At 42.3% G+C, this 23136-nt stretch overlaps 1 protein-coding gene across 3 annotated transcripts in view; it reads right to left on the minus strand.

Moving 5' to 3' along the window:
- Positions 1 to 23136, minus strand: part of CHD6 (chromodomain helicase DNA binding protein 6) — a 2211516-nt gene that overhangs the window by 1017627 nt on the left and 1170753 nt on the right. The window lies entirely within an intron of this gene.

Below are 23136 nucleotides of genomic sequence, written 5' to 3' on the forward strand. Positions count from 1 at the left end.
AAATTTACAAGAGGGGTGGGCAGTTTCAAGGCCACTAAGATTAACACCAAAACAAAAACAAGGAGGGTGGGTGGGACTAACTGAAGAGCAGAGTCAAAACTTCCAGTTCAGTTAATATTCCTGCAACACAGTTAAATCAATTTAAATACTGTATTCTTTGAAAAAAAGTGCAGACAAAGGTACTTAAATTCTCTTATACGTCCAGTTGAATACAGCTAGATCTTAGCCGGCCAAAGCTGAGGTTTTTAAGCAGAAAATATTTCAAACTGTGCCACTTAAATAGGCAAGGACAGAAAATCAAAGAATGTGGCTACCCCCACACTTGCAATTACTAACAGATATAAAATTCAGCAAGCACTGACTAAAGAGCAGAGTCAAAACTTCCAGTTCAGTTAATATTCCTGCAACACAGTTAAATCAATTTAAATACTGTATTCTTTGAAAAAAAGTGCAGATAAAGGTACTTAAATTCTCTTATACGTCCAGTTGAATACAGCTAGATCTTAGCTGGCCAAAGCTGAGGTTTTTAAGCAGAAAATATTTCAAACTGTACCACTTAAATATACAATAAAATGTTCAGACAAAACTACTGGAGACACAGATCTCCCTTCCTTTTTGAGGGAGTGGCTTGGCTTTGCCTAATCAGCATAATAAGGTCTTCTGCCATTTTAAGCATTTGAGACTGAGGCAAGGGAGCACGTGCCTGAGAAAGGTTAGTCGGTTTCTTGGGTGTGGTTCGACCTCTGGGCCTAAGGAATTTGGTTGTTTTGAAAAGAATGGTAGCCGTGAAAGAAGGCGTCAGTTTATGTCGTGATTCGGTGTTGTGAATGACTTCCTTGGAAGCTGGTGCCTGCACAGTGGCTCAGACCCATCCAAGGTATAGTCGACAGCAAAATCCTTGGACAAAGCAGAGTTCTGCAGCATATTGGACTCCGAAAGGGTCTCGGTAGCAGCCTGTGAATTAACTGAAGCAGGCATCAGGGGCTGTGAAAGTGCCTCACTGAGTTCCGGAAGACTGACGACCAGCTTAACAGAAGCATCATCGGAAGATTTGGTCTTGTGTAGTCTGTCTCTGTCTTTATCTTTATGCTTTTTGGGAAGATCTGCTGTTGGATGGTTTACCGAAGCAAGGTTACAATTACTTCCACACATTCAGACCTCAAAATGAGCATGAAAGAACCAAAGGTGGAGGTGTATCCATCTTCATTAAATCCAAATACACCTCGAGACTAGTTAAACAGTACAACTCTCTTGAACTACTCCAGGTCCAAATGTATAGGTAAAACACCGTACTAAGTTATTGCTATCTACAGGTCCCCGACCATGAGGCATGAGAAATGCACCACCTCCCTGGACTTGCTTGAGTCACTCACTATACAGCCAAATACTTTGGTCGTGAGAGATGTTCTTCGTGTTTCACTGTTGCAGTCATCACATTTGGGTTACCCTGCCAGGGTAGCCCTCGGCCGGCCTGAATACCAGAGACATCATGGTCTGGGCCTAGACAAGTGACTCAAATAAGAGTGGAAGTCCCGGTGTGGTATTTGCTTTCCACAGGCGAGACAATTATTAACTTTTTCAGACATTGGTTAGTGCAAGAAAAACGGATCCCCAACAGGGTACTTGGCTTTCGCAGATTTCAACTTCAATTCGGAAACGAAACTCAGGTACCAGCCGACCGGCACTCGTGCAAACTGCTTCTGCTTTGGGCTCCACGGCAGGAAAGACTGATGTAATGGTGTCGGATGCCTTCCTTTATACCACTGATGACATGACATCAGTCCTCAAGCGACAGCAACCGACGCAGAAATACTAAGTCTCTGGTATTCAGGCCGGCCGAGGGCTACCCTGGCAGGGTAACCCAAATGTGATGACTGTAACAGTGAAACATGAAGAACATATCTCACGACCAACGTATTTGGCTATATAGTGAGTGACTCAAGCAAGTCCAGGGAGGTGGTGCATTTCTCATGCCTCATGGTCGGGAACCTGTAGGTAGCAATAACTTGGTAGGGTGTTTTACATATACATTTGGACCTGGAGTAGTTCAGGAGAGTTGTACTGTTTAACTAGTCTCGAGGTGTATTTGGATTTAATGAAGATGGATACACCTCCACCTTTGGTTCTTTCATGCTCATTTTGAGGTCTGAATGTGTGGAAGTAATTGTAACCTTGCATGGCCAGGGTGCTGTCTGTGGCCTTGTGCAGTTTCCTATTTAGACTGCTAGCATTAAGCAGTATAACCTTGAGTTTGTCTGTAGTGGATTTTTTTTTTTTTTTTTTTTTACATCAGGAGTTTTTTTTTGGTATTGCCTAAAAACAGGCACAATGAGGGAGACACCCAGCTTTGCCAGTATTCAAAAACCTAGAGGAGACAGGTTAAGACCATCTCTGGAAAAGCAGCGTAGCCTGTCGACCATGTCTTCCAAGGCTGACAGATACTGGATTCGCCTGCACTGACACCAGAAACTAAGCCAATTTTTGAAGTGAATCATCTCTTGTTTATATTGCTGCATCATCCTGTGGGAATATAGAATGCTGCTTAGGGCTAGGGACATACCTACCTCGGACACAATCAGAGAGTTCAGTTATGTCTCTCTTCATACAGCCCAGGGAGGTACATTTTAAGTCATTCACCCCAACATGTAGTATGACAGAGTCATAACGGTAACTGTTGTAGAGTGACTTGAATGTGTGTGTGATTTGATGGATCCTGGCATCTGACAAGCAGCTGACCGTGACCTTCTCTTGTCCAGCCTGGTGAGGGGGCATCTGTGTCTCTCACTATAGAATCTCCTGCGACCAAGACATTTGGTTTTGAGATGCTCTGCCTTAACAGCTTATTTACTGAGACACTGGTATGTGTGTAGTTATGTGTAGTGGATTTTGGTCGTGTTCTAGTATGTGTGAATTGTTTGCTCTTGGGAGGACTCTGGTCTTTTGGTTGGCTCTAAGTGAGTACCTCTGTGTATGTGGGTTTATGTGTTCTGACTATCTTGTATGAGAGTAGAGGTGTGTGCACTGACAACCTGTTTGTTATGTAAGTGGATTGATTCCAGTTTCTTAGTATAGTTACATCTCTTACATACTATGTTAGTTTGCTGTGGGAGCAAATGGTTGTCAGTATACAGTAGGCAATTACTTCATTGCCTCAGGATGCCCACGTCAATCAGGTTGGTTGGAAAAATGTTGGTAAACTGACTGTAAATTGTAGCAAGTTAAACCATAAGTACTGTTAAGGGGGTGGGCAGGTTAGGTCAGCTTTTGCTCTAGGGTTACCAAGGGAACTTATTGCACTGAGGACTAGGGATTAAAAAGTCTGGCAATGCTGCTCACTGCTCAGCTGAGTTGCCCGAAGTGCAGCAGGTAAGCCTGGGAGGGTTCCACTGACCGTTTTCTAGGGAAATAGTTGTATCTAGGTGTTTGCATCTATACAGGGTGCCTCTAACCGGTGTTGAACTGTGGACAGCTACTCGCAAACACAAGGCATAAATACAAGCACATTTAAACAGTTTTAATACAAACAACCAATGGGAAAGCCCCACACAGAGCCTTACTCCAACTATTTAAGGCAGAAGTAGTAATGGTACAATGTGCAGAATGAAGCAGTCACAGCAGCATAAAAACAGTAAAAATGAAGCAGCAGTTCAATAAAATACAGTTCAAAAAGTGCAACATAGGCTTAAATTAGACTTATTTTTAGAAGACTTCAGTGTGGATGCCTTCAGATGCACTTCAGACCTCTGGCTAAGAATGCCAAATTCTGAGCAGCTCTGGGAAACCGAGTGCAAACCCACGTAAATGCAAGGTTTAATACAAGTGAATTTAAAGAGTTTTAACCTAAACTACCAACAGGAAAGCCCCACATAGAGCCTTACTCCAGCAATCCCCAGCTCAGATGGGTCCAGAGCTACACACTCTTAATGTAAGATGGCTGGTTTTAGTGCTCAAGTGATACCAAACTGTCTAGATTCAGCAAGTCTGAATCTAGCCTATGCTATTTAAGGCAAAAGTAGCAGAGAGAAACTTTCAGTTGATGCCTTGGATTAATGTTCAGATGCACTCCAGACCTCTGGCTAAGAACGCCAAAAACTGTGTAGACCAAGAATTTTCCTAATGTAAAATAACTGGTTTAGAGCCCAAGTGCTTAACTCAAAATAAAGACACTTAGAATAACGGTCACAATAAACCTTCATCAGCAATTCCCAGCTCAGAAGGGTGGAGGGTACCCTTCCCTTCCACAAGAGTGTAGACCACAAACCTTCTTAATGTAAAATAACTGGCCTAAACCCCAACCACTTAAACCAGAACTAAGACACTTTTACAGTAACAGACACAATGAGCCTTCAAAAAGCAATTTGTAACTTGGACAGATGTAAGCTACCTTTCCTGCCACAAGAGTGTAGACAGCCAACCTTCCATATGATGTAGTCAATTTTTATTCTATCCTCCACAGCTTAGTTCAGATCCGAACCTTGGATCAGATTCAGCCGTTACGAAAGAGTGCAGACTGCAAACCTTCTATCTGATGTAATCAGTTTTCATTTTATCCTCAACTCTTCGGTTCGGATCCAAACCTTGGATCCGATTCGGCCATTACTAAAGCTCATCGTAACCAAACAGCTCTCGAGCTTCTCTCTTACCCATAATGCACCAACCCCTAACATACCTCAGATCTTATTTGCCGCTTTTTGCGAAAAGATGTGGTCAGACTTAGCTCTTGAGTTTCATTAAGATAAGTGTAGTTTCTCTCTCTCTCTCTCTCTCTCTATATATATATATATACATATATAAAAAAGTGTGTGTATACACACACACACATATATATATATATATACATATATGTGTGTGTGTGTGTATGTATGTATATATATATATATATATATATATATATATATATATGTATACACACACACACACACACACACACACACACACACATATAAATATAAGCAGACACACACACACCATTCCCTTTCCCTCTTACATTCTTACTTACCATTGTTGGTAATCCATTTTTCTCTTTTTCCTGTCTGTCATACACACTACTGTAGTTCTAATACCATTGTTGGTATTCTTTTTTCTGTGTACCCTTGATATATATATATATATATATATATATATATATATATATAAGTTTTCTTCTGTTTTACTGTTTTTCCCCCCTTTAGTTGCACATGTCTGTGAAAGATCCTTCTGGTTTTAAAAAAGTGTCTGAAATGTGGGCACAAATTGGCTCTTTCATATGCTCAAAGGTTTACTGCCATCTTCTTTTGGTGAAGCTATCTCTGGGGCCCAATACCCCAAAATTAAAGCTAAGGAGTCCTTATCAAAGTCTTTTAAGTATTCTAATTCCTCAACTCCATCGTCTTTGGAGCGGTCAAGGAAGAGATCAAAATCAGAACCGAAAACATCTCAAAGCTCCTCCCCTTTGGATCCTACATCCTTGGATCTGACAAAAACTCACAGATCGGACTACTTCGGGTCCAATAATGACAATGTATTCCCCTACATATGATCCTATGCCTTCCAGGGTTCTCTCTCTCTCTCTCTTTTTTTTTTTTAGAAAGGCACAAATCCAAGTCACCTTTCCTTGCCTCGTTTTGTTCGTCCAGGAGTCTGACTGAGGAAGATATGGATAGAATAATGAAGTTCCTCTTGGCATAGATTCAGATGGGTGTTTTACTGGATCCTAAATCCTTGGGTCAGGAGGCTCATCCACCTACCACACCACTTCTTACTCCTCCTTTGATCCCTCTGGTTGCTTCAGAGTCCCTGGATCCGAACCTTCAGAGTCCGTATCCGAAGATAACCTTTTCAGATCTGAAGCTAACTCTTGAGCGCACACTGTCGGAGCAGGATGAATCTGGGAGCCGAAACTTCCTTGTTGGGTCCACGGTTTTGGAATCGACTCTGAGGGTTTCAGAGCCATCTCTGTGCCTTGGTGCTATGGCAGTGGATAGCTCAGTTCCCACTACCTCCTTGGGGAGAATGCTTTCAGGGCGAGGAGAGACAGCATCCAGAAGCCTCCCTTCCCGGGGCTGAGGTCTTCATTCTCTCTGAAGCAGTCGGCCTTCGAGGTAGTAAACAGGGTTTTTTCTGCTCCAATAGGACTGACAGAATCAACCCCCCCTGGATCTTCAATCTAGTTCCCAAATATCTGTGCTTGGAGTCACATCATTCTACGCCACAGGCACAGCCGGCTCAGGACTCCCAGACCACTCATCAGCAGGGTTTCATGATCTCTTCCGACACTTCTCCAGAACACCGCACTGAGGAAGTCCCTAGGAAGAGAACGTGCAAGAGGAGGCACTTGAACTCTCCACATGAGTTTGTCACTGAGGATACTGACTTCAATGAGGGTAAAGGGTCCCCACGATCACCTCTGGAAGATGTCTCATTTGGAGACATCCTTGAGATCCTGAAGCAGAGAGGTGGTTGGACCTCCAGCAACCCTTCACTGGAAGAATCAGTATTACTGGAGGCCTTTGAAGCTAGCCCATTTACCTTCTGGGTTACTCCTCCCACCGATGAGCTCATTGATTTGGTCTCTCAGCAGGCATGGAAGGAGCTTGACTCAGTTGAGCCAATCATTAAGAGGCCCGATCGGATTTTGGCTCTACCTGTCAGGAAGGAATTTTGGAATAGGGGTGCCTGTGGATGCCACTGGTCACAGTAGTGGCCACCAAGAAGGAGCATGCTAAAAAAAGTTCCTCTGTTCATCCCCTTAACAGGGCGTCTAGGGTGATGGACAGGTTTGGGAAGTGTGTCAATGCATCAGCAACCTTCTCTCTGTTAGGTCGCTGAACTACAAGGCACATTTTACCAGGTTACAAAGGGATTAGATCAAGGAACTTTCAAAATCCTTTCAAGGACTGTTACTGCTGAGACCCAATCATCTGTGGCTTCCCAGTTGGCTGCTCTCCAATCCATTTCAAATCCATTTCAAATTCATCCATGGGACTTACTTCGCATGCAGCTGAAGGTGCCTCAAGGGCAGCAGATTCAGGCATATCCATTAGGAGGCATGCCTGGATGCATTTATGTGACTTTGCGGAGCTTTTTCAGTCCTTATTTGTCAATGCACCCTTTAACGGCAGTTCACTGTTTGTCCCAAAAGTGAAGGACACATTATCCAGGTGTGATAAGGATAAAAAGACCCTGTCTGCAGTGGGCGTACGTTTTTCGACTCCTCAAAGATCCTTTTCTAGGAATCATTGAGGTGGTCAGAAAATGTGGTTCAGGAGGTCCCAGGGTCCTTTCTAGGACACAAGTGGAGAAGGTTCCCCCTAGGGGTGGGGAATTCTAATGGATGACGACATCCCTTGCCAGAGGAAGCCATCAAAACGAGAGCTCCAGAAATTCTCTCTCTGGTAGACCCTACCAGCACTCCTAAAAGGAGGCTTGACTGTCCACCTCTAGAGGTAACTGGGGGTCGACTATCCCTGCATCAGACAGCCTGGCTAAATACAACAAGAGATACTAGGAAGCAGAGGTTATACAATTCCCTTCTGCCTCCAACTGTATGAAAAATTCCCGATGTTCCATCCAGTCAGAGAAAAACAGCAGCACTAGAATTACAGAAGTTGCTACAAAAACAGTCATCCAGAAGATCCTGACAGACCAGACAGAATCTGGAACTTACTCAAGATTCTTTTTAGTGCCTAAGAAAACAGGGGACTGGAAACCAATTTTGGATCTCAGCATTTTGAACAAGTCAATTCAACATACAAAGATTTGGATGGTCATGGTTCAGCCTATTCTACCTTTCCCGATCAAGGATGATTGGATGTGCTCAACAGACCTTCAGGATGCATACTACCACATAAAGATGAACAGACAATCCAGAACGTATTTACGCTTCTGGCCAGGAGCCAGTCACTACCAGTTCAGACACTGCCCTTTGCCCTCACCACAGCCGCTGGGGTGTTTACCAAATGCATGGCAGTGGTGGCTGCTCACCTGGGACTGCAGTGATTCCTCATGTTTCCATACCTAGATGACTGGCTCATTACCGTCATCAGCATCAACTAGCAAGGGCAAGGGATCAGGTACTTCAGATTTTATCTCACATGGGGACAACCATAAATTATGGCAAGTTTTAGTTGCAACCAACTCAAACCTTAGAATTCACAGCAGCAGTCTCCAACAAGATATCACTGACAACTTCTCTTTCTCTCTCAAGAGTACAGACTATCAGATTCCAGGTCAAGAAATTAATTTGCAGTACCAACATTTCACCCCAGTTGATCCTTCAAGCCTTGGAGGTCAGTGTCAGCTGCCATAATCTTAGTTCCTCTGGCAAGATTTCATAAGAGAATTCTTCAATGGATGCTACCAACACAATGGCTGATGGTTTACCATCGCATGCTAGCACAAATAAGAATCACTCAGGCATGCAAGAGATACATCTGGTGTTGGATTCACTAGGATCAAGTTCTACAAGGCCATCCTTTCATTCTCCCTTAGCCCAAGGTCATACTGATCATGGATGCTTCCCAGATTGGGTTGGGGGGCACTTTCTAGAGAGGGAAAAGTCCAAGGCACTTGGTCCCCTGGAGCGGACAATTTTCATATCGATGTCCTAGAGATAACAGCAATGATCTTAGCATTGCAGGCCTTCCAGGACACACTCTCTTTAGGGACAATTGCAATTCAAACAGACAATAAATTGGCAGTTTGGTACATAAACAAGGAAGGACCAGATCTTACCTCTTGTGCTGAGAAGCAGAGTGTGGCAATGGGCAATCTCATCCAACTGCTTTCTCATAGCAATATACATTCCGGGGAAGTCCAACATGATAGCAAACTGAGTAGGTCCATTCTTCTACCTCACGAGTGGTCCCTCAACATGAAAGTGGCAGAAATTATTTTCCATCAGCGGGGTCAGGCTTGCTGCAATCTTTTTGCTTCTCCTCTAAACAACAAATGCAGCAGCTACTTTGCCCTAATCCCCCCTCAGGGGGGAATCACCGAGGGATACTCTACTTCACAATTTGCCTCCCAGTCTACTTTATGCTTACCTACCAATTCCCCTGATTCAGGAATTTCAGCACAAAGCTGCCAGACTGAAGAACAAAGTCACCTCATTGCTCCTTACTGGCTTCATCAGATTTGGTTCCCCTTCCTATGGTCTTCATCTACTTTTCCAACCTTAGATTTTGGATCCGATTCCAGACCTCCTGTCGCATCAGACAGATATGGTTCATCTGGATATCTCAAACCTCAAGCCAACAGCATAGTTTCTCCAATTCTGTTAACAGCCAGACAACTGATGCTGTCTTGCCCTGTCTGTCATATCCTTTTATCTTCCCATAAACCATCTACAAGAAAACTTTATATACAAGTAAGTGGAAAAGGTTTGTTTACTGGGCACAGCAAAAACACACTGATCCCTTTTTCAGCTCTGATACATAACATACTTGAATTTTTGGCATTAATGTTTAATGAAGGGGTGAGCTCCTCTACTATTAAAGTTCAATTAGCAGCTTGGACTATCTAATTTTTGTATTAGGTTTGAAAGTTCTTCTGTGGCCTCTTCTAAACTTTGTAATGCATTTTTGAGAGGCAATCTTCCACTGAGATCCCTGTATAAAGATCCTCCTCCACCATGTGATTTGAAGTTTCTACCGTAGGTCTTAATTCATTTCCCTTTTGAACCAGCAGCTAAACGCAATCTTAGGTTCCTGACCTGGAAAACTATCTTTTTTATTGGCCATTACCTGTGCCAGAAGAATTTCAGAATTTCCAAGCATTGTCATCGAAACATCCCTACTTGATCTTTCATAAGGAAAGAGTTACATTATCTACCAATGCGTCTTTCCTTCCCAAGGTGGTGTCAGAATCCAGTATCAATCAATCCATTAATTTGCCAGTACTCTTTCTTAAATTTGCAAACAAAGGTGAATATATGTTGCATTTATTGGTCTGTTCACACACAGTTACGTTTTATGTTTTTACTTACATGAGACAAATGAAACCAGGAAGGCAGATCAATTGTTTGTCTCCTTTGTAGATTTGAAATTGGGCAAACTAGTTACAAAAGTAGCACTAGCCAGATGACTGATGGACTGTATTTCTTTTATCTATAGCAAGTTAGGTCTAACCTTACCTTAACCTGCAAGACCCATTCAACTAGGTCCATGGCAACTTCTTCAGTGTTTCTCTCTAGGGCTTCCATGTGCAGCTGCAACCTGGGCCAATCCTCATACCTTTATAACCCATTACAAACTGGATCTGGTCTCGAGGGGTAGAGCAGTCTTTGGCTCAACTGTGCTCAGGAATATCCTTCCTTAGCATCCACCTGGGATTTTAGGTAGCTGGGGACTCTGTCCAAACAGTTGAGGAAAGAATGAAAACTGACAACATCAGGTAAAGAAGTTATGTACTCACCATAATGTTCCATTTGTGTTGTCCATATTCATTCTTCCGCAACTTACTGCCCACCAACCCCTCAATCCTTTTCACAATAGACTTCTGGAAGAACAAGATATTGTAAGGACAACGCTGTCCTTTATGTTGAGATCCAGATATAGTTCCTTCTGTAGGATTTATATGGATTTGTGTCTATACACATGCACATTGGCAGATATTACTTTATGTAAATCAGCAAACATGAACTTAGGTACACTAGGTGTTAGTGCATTATGGGTAAGGGAGAAGTTCAAGAGCTTTTTGGTTACCACGAACTTTAGTAATGGCCAAGTTGGATCCGAGGTTCGAATCCGAACCCAACAGCTGAGGAAGAATGAAAATGGACAAAACAAATAAATAAGTTATGCACTTAACATAATGTTCCATCTGAGTTGCTGCTTTTCATTTGTCTTCAACCTGAGGGACTCTGATCCGACTCAGTCATATACTCCAGCATCAGATCCAAAGTCCAAGCTCCTCCCCTACCCATAATGCCTCTCTCTTCCTCGTCCCCTCAGACTGAGTTTGTTGCAGAACAGCACCAACTCAAAAAGCCAACAAGCCTATAAAATGGAGTATAACCACATAAAAGTCCACCTACTGAAAGCTGGTTAGGACAAGAGGGTACATATCAGTTCATTCCAGTCTGCTAAGCAGCCCAAAAAAGGCAGGGGGAAGGAGGGGGAACGGCTGAAGACAAATGAAAAGCAACAATTCAGATGGAACATTATGGTAAGTACATAACTTATTTATCTGAAGTTGTTGTTTTAATTTGATCTTTAACTTGTGGGACAAAACCCCTAGCTACCAATGAAACCTGGGAGGTCCTCATGGAACGATATTCCGGTGCACGGCTGAGCCAAACAATGCACTGCTCCTGGAAAGAAGATCTAATTTATAATGAGAAATAAAAGTATGTGATAAGGTCCAGGTCGCACCAGAACAGATGATATCAAGCAAAACTCTGGACCAAAAGGCCGCAGAAGGAGAGACTGATCTGGTCGTATGTGCTCGGACATGTCCCATTGGAGACAGACCTTTGGCTGAATAGGCCAAGGAAATGCACTCTGAAATCCAACGAGCAATGGTAACCTTAGAGACAGGGTTCCCCATAAAAGGTTTAGAAAAGGAGACAGGAAGCTGATCTGACTTACGCAAGCTTCTAGTTCTATGCAAACAGAAACACAGCTGCCTGTGCATGTCTAGTAGGTGAAGTTTGTGCTCTCCTTTGTTTTGAAAATTTCAAAAGAAGATTGGCAAATTAAAGACATGGTTAATATTAGATTCTGAAGCCACCTTCGGCAAGAAAGATAGGCTGGTCCACAAGGACACTCTGTCTTTATGGAAAACTAGGTAAGGAAGCTTAATAGACAGTGCTTGAAGTTCAGAAACCCTCTTGGCTGAGGTAATTGCCACCAGAAATGCAGTTTTCCATGACAAAAACTGCAAATCTAGGGGCTGTGGGGATGGGCGTGGCCATCAGGTGAAATGCCTGGCTCCACCTTTGTGCTTTTTCGGAGCCCTTCAAGGCATCTTTCATGAATATGCCCTATGACAGTTCATGAGAGAGATGCCTCATGGAAGTATTTGAAATAGAAGTGAGGATGGCCATACGGGAGGAGAAGACCTTCTTCTCCTCTGCCGACATGGACCCTGGGGCAGACTCAGCAACCTCCTTGACCAGGTCCCTCTGCTGTCTGATGATGTGCCAGGTAATTCAGTGCACTTAAGGCAAAAGTGGCTAAAGTGTAGGGCTACTTCCAAAACAATCCATCGCCCAAGACTCTCTGTCTGGAGGGTGGATCGAGGAGCTCTCCTGAACCAGCTCATCCTTAGGGGCCGCCACAACCTCCATGGCATTGACCGGGGACCCCTTGGACCAATGGGGCTTGTCAGATGAGGGGCTTAGAACCTTATCTGGGTGCTTGAGGACAGGCTCAACCGTGTCCGGTTCCTTCTGTGCCTTAGAGGAAAATAAGATCCACTAAAAGATCCAAAGGGGGGGACACCCAAGAGGTAGAAGGGCCTGTGCCAAACACCTCCAGGAACACTGACTCATCAGGACTGGGCTTGAAGATAGACACCCCACCGTGTTGGTGTAGAATCTCCATGATGTCCCCAAAGGAGAAACCATCCGGGGGTTGGCGGAGCCCTACCCTTCCTCCAAGTCGGTACCATCAGTGAGAGACTCAGGCGGGGAGTCTAAGTGCCTCCTCTTGCACATACACTTCAGAGGGTGCTCCTTGGGGGAGGCTCCGGAGAGGATTCAGAAGCTTCGGGTTGCTCCAGGATCAGAACCTCCTGGGGCGAACTGGCAGCAGGCTGTCCCTGAGGGGGGCAGGACAGAAGACTTGGACCAGAAAAAGAGGGAGTCAGGGCAGAATCTGAGGACATGCATGCCAAGGGTCTAAATGGAGCCGACAGAACCCTCTCCACTACCTCGAACGTTGAAGGCGAGCGGACCCCTAAAGCAGAAAGGTCGGGGTTGAGGCCAGATCCATTGCCCTTGGCGCCAAGGGGGATCTGGAATCGAGCTTCCCGGTGCAAAGGCCACAAGAGGAAGGGATGACCCTGAGAATCTCGAAGTCGACACCATTCCCTCGGACCCGACACTGAGGCTATGGCTCTGAGAGTTGGTCCGTTCGGAGAATGTTGGAGCCGAGTCAAGGTACCAGGGACCATCAACGCCGACCCCTTGACACCTGGGACTCCGAAACTGAAGGCCGGATCAGAGATGAACAGATAGGGATAAAGGCGGACTATGTGCTCCCAGTCCTGGTGGGGAATGGAGTAAGCAAGACTCCCAGCTGAATCTGTGCCTGAAGATATTTCAACATGATCCTGTCCACCTCGGCTTCGGACAGACTCTGAACGGACTGGACTGAACAGGCTACTGCCCTGACCTAGAAAGGCGCCAAGAAGAGGTGGCAGCAGGGGACCAAGCTGGAGAGGTCTCCGGGTGCGGCTCTGGGGAGAAGAGCGGAGACAAGGGCTGAGGGGAACTCCGGCTCGGATCCTGGAGGGACTTAGATGGGGGCTCGGGTGAGGAAGAGCACACTGCAGACCTCTTCCTAGGCCGATCCCGCTCTTTGGAACGCACCTTCGCTTCATCCCATGGTTTCTTAGCTGGAGGTTGAGCCCCAGAATCCGAGGTGGAAGAAGAAGACTCAGTGGGAAGTGGGGAAAAGGCCTTTTAAAATGAGCTTGTTCCTCCTGTTGATCAAAGCGTGGGATTTGAAGCCTGCACAGATCGAGTAGGAGGAATCTAAATGGGCGACTCCCAAACAGACAATGCACAGAGTGTGGGCATTAGAGGCAGGTAGCTTATGCCCACACTATGCACACTTTCGAAAGCCTAGCTTAGGAGTATCAGCCATGGCAAAGGAAGGCCAAGTGCACATATACCAGCTAGAAAAGGAAAGCTTTTTTTTTTACTTGCAAATAGAAGGTAGAGGATAGCAAGATATAAACTAGAGAAAATAGAAGAAACCTAAAAGAAAAACACGTACAACTCTGGAGCTTGGAGCAATGGAAAACTCGTGCTGTTTGAATTGAGTGGAAAACAAGATTTGCGGGGAGAGACAGGCATTACGGGTAGGGGAGGAGCTTGAACTTTGGATCCAATGCTAGGGTATATGGCAGAGTTGGATCTGTGCCGGATCCTAGTCCCGCAGGTTGAAGATCAAATGAAAACAATTTCAGATTGAACGTTACAGTGAGTGCATAACTTCTTTTTATATAAGACAACTAGTTTGAAGCCCAATTGCTTAAATCAAAACTAACAGGCTTAGAATAACAGTTACAATGTAATCAGACTAAATTATTAACAAGCAGTCATAAATGGAGCAGAATAAATGCAACTGAACACTTTAAGAACAAGCAGCAAAAAGCAAAAAAGTAATAAAGTAGGAAGAAGCACAGATACAGTAAAAATAGCTGAATAAAGTGCAATTTTTTTTAAGAAAGTGGAAAGGGAGGAAACAGAAGATAATTCAAATTTAAGAGACTAAGGGGGGTTGGCCTCCCCAACTGATCTCTCCGTACTTAGTGGAGTGAGATGGGACTGGGAGGAGTGTCCAAAATCAGATTTATAGTAGGGGCGGGAAACTCAAAAGTCACCAAGTTTAAAAGTGCTTCAACAGTTGGACGGATGGGTGGGAAAAATCAAATGCAGACAGAGATCAGAAATAGTCAGGCAGAGAACAGCAAGCAAGTCAAACAAGCACTCCAGCTAAATAAAGATGCCTCCAAATATTGCTAGTTAAATGAGGAATGTTATTTCTCAGCTCCTCCCACTAAATAGATGGATGTTATTCACTGTCTGCAAATGAATTATTTTCTGACTGAACCTAGACAGGACCTCTTAAAACTCAAAAAAAGAACAAAAAACTTAAAACAAATAAAATATAAGAAAAATATAAAAAAAATGGAAAAGTAACCAAACCTTAAATGACAAACTTCAATTCAAAATCAAATGAAGACAGAGATCAGCAATAGTCAAGCACAGAACAACAAGCAAGCCAAACAAGCACTTCAGCTAAACAATCTCCAAAAGGATAAGACAATCAACAGAAGTTTACATCCAGAATAAATACTCAACTGAACTTGAGCTAGTTTTATGACTTAGTTACAGCAGGAGTTGAGACTACTGTAGAACAGTGTGTGTATATGCAACTTTAAGAAGCATTTCCAGATGTAAGCATGTGCATATAAACAGTGAGCATGTGCAGGCAAAAGTGCCACTTTGACAGAACAGCCAGTGTGTTAGCATGTATGAGTGAGGCAGTCAGCCTGTTTATAAGTTTATTTAAGTTTAAGTTACAAAGCCTCACTCCTGATGTATTTGTGTACAATAAAGCTTCTTGAACTGAACCCACAACAGTTTGCCTGTTTTATCATGACCAGACGAGTGACATGGTGTCAGAACCAGGACTGAGAGTGCAACTTCTTCAAGCTATGAGGTGCAGAATTGAAGGTGAAGGTGTATTGACCAGACTGGGCGATAACAGTGCTCAAACGATCAAAAAGGGCCAGAAACATACTAAAGGTAACCAAAATTTGCACAAAAGATTTATTTTGCAAAGAAAATGAAACAAGGCATTTGTAAGGCACAAAATGCATTATTAAGCAAACGAGTAGCACAAAACGTATTATTAATCAAACAAAAGGGCACAAAACGCATTATTAATTAAACAAAATGTCGGAAACTACGATATTTGACAAAACTAAAAGATATATTTATAAGGGGCTCAGAATTACCTTAGGTTTGCATAACGAGCATGTTTAAAGTAAAACGGGCACAAGAAAAGTATAATGAACATAATAAGAAATTAAATGGGCATAGCGAGTACAATAAAAGGGCAAAATAAGCTTAAAGAGCAAAACAACTGCATATGCTTTAGTAAAAGACTGTGTTTTAGGCATAAACTACTGTTTCTCATTGGCCAAAGCCATTCAAAGCATAACTAGAGTTGTTCAAAGTATCTCAGAGAGGTGCAAAGTGTTTGCAGAGTGTGTGGTTTATTACGGTGCAATTATTTCAAAGAGTTTGCTGTGTGCAATGTACAGTTATACTGCAAAGTACAGCCATTTTAAAAAAGTTTCTTGTGCTGTGTACATTTATTTGCAAAGTGCCACCATTTTGAAGGGTTTCTTACACTGTACAGAGTTATTCTGCAAAGTACAGCCATTTTGAAAGGTTCTTGTCCTGTGTACAGTTCATTTGTAAAGTGCATTCATTTCAAAGTGTTTCTTACTCTGAGCTTCTTCTGCTGTGTACAGTGTATTCGCAAAGTAGTCATTTCAAAGTATTTCTTACACTGATAAGGAATGGTTTTGCAAAGTACAGTGATTTTTAAAGTATTCTTGTGCTACGGAGACTTACTTTGCAAGATGGAGCTGTTTCAAAGAGTCTGTTGTGCATAATTACAAGTTCTGGCATATATTTACGTGTGTGTGTGTTTGCATAATTTCACGCATCTTCACTGCTGTATGTTGATATGGCAGAGGCATTTCACAGAACCAGTCCACTTGTGTTTGTTCATAATATTGCAGAGAATTGGAGAGTATTTGAGCAGGAATACGATATTTTCATACCAGCAGCTTTTTCTGACAAAGATGCACGTACAAGGGCATTCACTTTGCTTAACTTAGCTGGGTCAGAGGCCATTGAGAGAGAGAGCTTTCATTTCTGTATGCACCAGCAGTATATCCAGCAGAAGGGGAAACCTGCCATACTGTTGTACCGGCTGAATCAATGGAAGACCCCGAGTGGCTGAAACATAAATTTAGAGAAATGTGCAACCCCCAGACAAATGATAAATTAGAAAAGCACCTATTCTACACAAGAGACCAAAAGCCAGGTGAAACGTTTGCAGCTTATATCAGTGACTTGGGAAATAAGGCTAAACGTGCAGCTCTGGTGACTTGAAAGATGAGTTAATAAAGGACAGGCTTGTATGTGGTGTTAACAGTGCACCATGAGCTCACAGAAGGGCACACAACTATGCTTACAAGTGATAAGAACTTAGTTTCAGCAGCCTCTAGAGCAAAAGTAGACAGCATGCAGCACGTGGCAAGCAGAAGCAGGAAGAAGCACATGGCAGCTGCAACCTCTGCAGGATTCCCAGGGAGGACCTGTAACTTTCTAGCAAGTTCCAAGACTAGCTCAGCAAAACAGACATGCTCAGTGCAGTATAAGGGTGAGTCAGCAAAACCCAAGTCAAATCTTATTGTTAACCATTGTAACTGTGGTGCCAATCATGACTTTAAAAGAGAAAAGTGCTTAGCATTTGGTCAGATATGCCACAAATGTAAAAAATGGAACCACTTTCAAAAGTTTTGCAACTCAAGCTAGCCTCATTTAGTTATAAAAAAAGGTCACTTAAAAAAGCAAGCTGATCATGTAGAAAGCTGCAACCCTACTTTCTATGTAGATGGTGCATCAGTGGTCGGTGAAAAGGTTAATGCAGTAGATTTATTGGGAAAAGAATGAAGTATTTTGTACTGCCCTTTATCAATGGTAAGCCCATGGAGCTCAAAGTGTAATAGATGTCAGCAGAAATATTTCCTAGAGTGAGAGCTGGTGAGTAACTTAATTTGGCCAATTGTGTGAAGCTTGTTGCTTATGGAGGTGAAGAGATTCAAACCGAAGGTTCAGTAGTGCTTTCATGCTATTCCACTGGGAACAGTTACAGCCTGCAATTTTATGTAGTTCGAAGATCTGTGGAGTTATTACTAGGTCTAAGAGACAGTCTGAGAATGAAACTGCTTTCTTTTACCAAAGAAGTACATCATGTAAGCACATGTCCCAGTTCCAGCTTTACTGATGCTATTTTCTCAAGAGTATGCTGATGTTTTCGATGACAAGTTAGGCAAACTTCTAGTTGTGTACTCCATGAAAGTAGACCCAGAGGTCAGACCAGTAAGGAGAGTTCCAATAACTATGGAAGACAAAGTCAAAGTCCAGTTAGACAAAATGGTGCTTTCAAGGTGTGATTTTCCAGTTACACAACCAAATGAGTTGGGTGTCTTCCATGGCAGCTGCTCATAAGAAAAGTTCAGATGAAATCAGAATATGCATTGACCCAAGAGACTTAAGACATTAAAGAGACCTCATCATCCTATGTGTACAGTTGAGGAGGTTGGTGCCCTCATGCCAAATGCCCCTGTTTTTTCTGTCTTAGATGCAGACAGTTTACTTTTGCAAGTGATGCCTGATCGCAAATCTTCACTATTGACTACATTCAGTACCCCATTTGGTAGATACAAATTCCTCAGGATGTCTTTTGGAATAAATTCTGCCACTGAAGTCTTTCATGTGCAATGGAGTAAATTTTTTCAGGCTATCCGTGTGCTATAATAGTTGATGATTTACTGGTTGGCGGCAATGGTGAAGCAGAGCATAACAGAAACCTCAGGAAAGTTCTGGACAGAGCAGGTGAAGTGAGCTCAATCCTCTAAACTGTAAATTCAGACTACCAAAAGTTACTTATGTAGGTCATTTATTTACCAGTACTGGCTTACAACAAGACCCTTCTAAACAAGCAGTCATTCTTGAGATGCCAGCCCCAGACAATGTCCAAGCCTTACAGCACTTTCTTGGTATGGTTAACCATTTGGGCAAATTTATCCCTGACTTTAGTGAGTTATCAGCACCTTTAAGAGAGATGACGCAAAAAAATATTGCCTGGCCATGGTTAGAACACCAGATAACATTTGATAACCTCAAACAGCAAACTGCCAACCCGCCTACATTGAGATACTATGATTTCCACAAACCAGTAGTTCTTTCCTGTGATGCTTCAAAGTTTGGTCTTGGTGCAGTTATTCTTCAAAAGGGCAGACCTGTTGCCTATGCATCTAGAACTTTTACCCAATCCGAGATACAGTATGCACAAACTGAGAAGCAACTTTTAGCAGTTGTGTTTGTATGTTCGAAGTTCCATGATTTTATCTATGGCCGAGCTATCCAAATAAAAACTGATCATCAACCTCTAGTCACTATTTTAAATAAGCCTATGCATACCACTCCAGCAATACTACAAAGAATGATGCTTAGATTACACAAGTACAATTTCAAAATGGTCTGTACAACAGGCAAACTTCTTTATCTGGTTGATACCTTATCCAGATCACCCGGAAATATCACATAACAGCTTGATGCAGAGAGTTTTGACTTTGATGTCATGGAAGTGCACACTTTTTCTACCACGAGACTTGATGAGCAAAGAAATCATACAAAGACTGATCCAATTTTGCAAAAGCTGAACCACTTCATCAATGTTGGATGACCGTCAAAGCAATCCTGTGTACCACCAGAAGTACAACCTTGTTTTCCATACAAAGATGAGATGCTGATGGAAGATGGTATCATTTGCAAAGGTCACAAAGTTATTGTTCCTACTTCCTTACAATGTGAACACATCCAGATTTTGCATCGTAGCCACCCAAGTTCCAATTCTACCAAAAGAAGGGTGAGAAGACTAGTATTTTGGCCTTCTCTCTCAAAGGACATTGATAAAGTGCTTTCCTCTTGTTCAGTATGCAACAGTACTAAACCGCATTTGCAAAAAGAGCCACTTCAGCTAAGCCAGACTCCTGAACTACATTGGTCAACAGTAGCCACTGACATATTTGAGTGGAACAATCAGCATTACTTAGTGTTGGTATAGACTCTTACTCGAACTGGTTTGAGATTGATTTGCTATCTAACCTAACGTCCAGTGATGTTATTACTAAGATGAAACGTTATTTCTCAGTCCATGGTAGTTCACACAAAGTTATTTCTGACAACAGTACCCAGTATACCAGTCAACTGTTTCAGAAATTTGCAAAAGAGTGGGACTTTATCCATGTTACTCTTAGTCCAGAATACCCACAGTCAAATGGCCTTGCTGAATGTGCAGTACAGAATGCAAAGCAATTACTAGAGAGGTCAAAGCGTGACAATACAGATATCTTCTTGAATTTGCTTAATCTCAGAAATATAACCCGTGACAACTTACTTGGCTCGCCTGTTCAGACACTAGGCAAACCAGAGCAACCGTGCCTATAAGTTCTAGTTTGCTGGTGCCAAATGCTAAAAACAACAAAGCAATCAAAGCCCAACATTTTAAGAAGAGTTCCTTTCAGAAGTCCAGCTATGATAAAACGAGCAGATTTTTTTGTCTGTTGAAAGAATGAGAGACAGTGAGGATGCAAGCAACAAAAAACTTTGATTGAATTGGTCAAGTGAGAGGTATGTGTGCCGACCCAAGATCATACTGAGTGGAATCCGGGGGTACAGAATACAGGAGAAACTACAGGCATCTTCTTCCTGTATCAGAAATGATATCCCAGCATAATACCTGTTTTACAGACTCTAGATCTTAGAGCAACCCTGACAATGTTCACACAAAAGAACATGTCTCAGTATCCATTTCTGTTCCTGATGATGTCCCAGATGTCCCCAAAGCGGACCACTCCTTGAAGACCGTCCTGGTTGCTAGATCCAATTCTGACTTTTATGTTACACGATCAGGTCGTATTTCTAGACCTTGTGTAAAATACACAGCAACCCGAACACGATTCCTTTATATGTGTCTAACTTTGTATGACTGCATGTCAAAAAATTAGTTCTGCATAACTGCATGTCAAAAGATCATTTCTGTGTGACTGCATGTCATTGAATACAGTCATTTAGTATAAGATCTATTTCTCAAAGAGCAAGGATGCAGAACACCATGTTTATGTAACTTTAAGAAGCACTTCCAGATGTAAGCACGCACATTATAAATAGTGAGCACGTGTAGGCAGCAGGGCCATTTTGAAAGAACAGCCACAGTGTTAGCATGTATGAGTGTGGTGGTCAGTCTGTTTGGTGGTCAGCCTGTTTAAAAGTTTATTTAAGTTTAAGTTACAAAGCCTCATGCCTGATGTATTTGTGTGTAATAAAGCTGCTTGAACTGAACTCACAACAGTTCGTCTGTTTTATCCTGACCAGACGATCGACAACTATCCTTCAAACAAGATCTCAAAATTAGTCTCTCACACATAACTATTAGGAAAACAGTACAGGTCACAGTACAATCACACTGATGAACTAAATAAACTAGATCATGACATGTTTGGAGGTTTGAAGTAAAAGAAACAACTTTAAACAACTAAAGGAGTAATGCAGGAGTCATTTTTGAGTTTATTACTTCTTGATGAGTTAATCTCTGATATATTTGACAGCATACAGCACATGTTTAACACCATTCACTGATGTCAAAAGTGCAAAAAGTGTAGCAACAACAACAATGTGTGTGTGTGTGTGTGTGTGTGTGTGTGTGTGTGTGTGTGTGTGTGTGTGGGTTGGGGTAGTAAGTCCAAAAGAGGAGTAGGTAAAGCTGAACATGTTAGTACAAATATGACGCCTATCAGAGGAAAATGAAAAGCACTCCAGTTAAACCACAGCATCCCTAGTGTGAAATATCAGCTAGAGGAATGGGAAATGATCCACAGATGTTGATCACATGTGAAGTGAACTGTCAGCAGCAAAGTTAGAGGGTTATTATCAGCAGCAAACAGAATACTGGGACACATCCTCAGGGTGATAGATTCCAGAAGCAAAAATGCTATTTCTCAAAGAGCAAGGATGCAGAACACCATGTTTATGTAACTTTAAGAAGCACTTCCAGATGTAAGCACGCACATATAAATAGTGAGCACGTGTAGGCAGCAGGGCCATTTTGAAAGAACAGCCACAGTGTTAGCATGTATGAGTGTGGTGGTCAGTCTGTTTAAAAGTTTATTTAAGTTTAAGTTACAAAGCCTCATGCCTGATGTATTTGTGTGTAATAAAGCTGCTTGAACTGAACTCACAACAGTTCGTCTGTTTTATCCTGACCAGACGATCGACAACTATCCTTCAAACAAGATCTCAAAATTAGTCTCTCACACATAACTATTAGGAAAACAGTACAGGTCACAGTACAATCACACTGATGAACTAAATAAACTAGATCATGACATGTTTGGAGGTTTGAAGTAAAAGAAACAACATTAAACAACTAAAGGAGTAATGCAGGAGTCATTTTTGAGTTTATTACTTCTTGATGAGTTAATCTCTGATATATTTGACAGCATACAGCACATGTTTAACACCATTCACTGATGTCAAAAGTGCAAAAAGTGTAGCAACAACAACAACGTGTGTGTGTGTGTGTGTGTGTGTGTGGGTTGGAGTAGTAAGTCCAAAAGAAGAGTAGGTAAAGCTGAACATGTTAGTACAAATATGACGCCTATCAGAGGAAAATGAAAAGCACTCCAGTTAAACCACAGCATCCCTAGTGTGAAATATCAGCTAGAGGAATGGGAAATGATCCACAGATGTTGATCACATGTGAAGTGAACTGTCAGCAGCAAAGTTAGAGGGTTATTATCAGCAGCAAACAGAATACTGGGACACATCCTCAGGGTGATAGATTCCAGAAGCAAAAATGCTATTTCTCAAAGAGCAAGGATGCAGAACACCATGTTTATGTAACTTTAAGAAGCACTTCCAGATGTAAGCACATATAAATAGTGAGCACGTGTAGGCAGCAGGGCCATTTTGAAAGAACAGCCACAGTGTTAGCATGTATGAGTGTGGTGGTCAGTCTGTTTAAAAGTTTATTTAAGTTTAAGTTACAAAGCCTCATGCCTGATGTATTTGTGTGTAATAAAGCTGCTTGAACTGAACTCACAACAGTTCGTCTGTTTTATCCTGACCAGACGATCGACAACTATCCTTCAAACAAGATCTCAAAATTAGTCTCTCACACATAACTATTAGGAAAACAGTACAGGTCACAGTACAATCACACTGATGAACTAAACAAACTAGATCATGACATGTTTGGAGGTTTGAAGTAAAAGAAACAACTTTAAACAACTAAAGGAGTAATGCAGGAGTCATTTTTGAGTTTATTACTTCTTGATGAGTTAATCTCTGATATATTTGACAGCATACAGCACATGTTTAACACCATTCACTGATGTCAAAAGTGCAAAAAGTGTAGCAACAACAACAACGTGTGTGTGTGTGTGTGTGTGTGTGTGTGTGTGTGTGTGTGTGTGTGTGTGTGTGTGTGGGTTGGAGTAGTAAGTCCAAAAGAGGAGTAGGTAAAGCTGAACATGTTAGTACAAATATGACGCCTATCAGAGGAAAATGAAAAGCACTCCAGTTAAACCACAGCATCCCTAGTGTGAAATATCAGC

Source organism: Protopterus annectens, chromosome 12.part0, assembly GCF_019279795.1.
Source record: "Protopterus annectens isolate FY-2018-M chromosome 12.part0, PAN1.0, whole genome shotgun sequence".
Taxonomy (NCBI): domain Eukaryota; kingdom Metazoa; phylum Chordata; order Ceratodontiformes; family Protopteridae; genus Protopterus; species Protopterus annectens.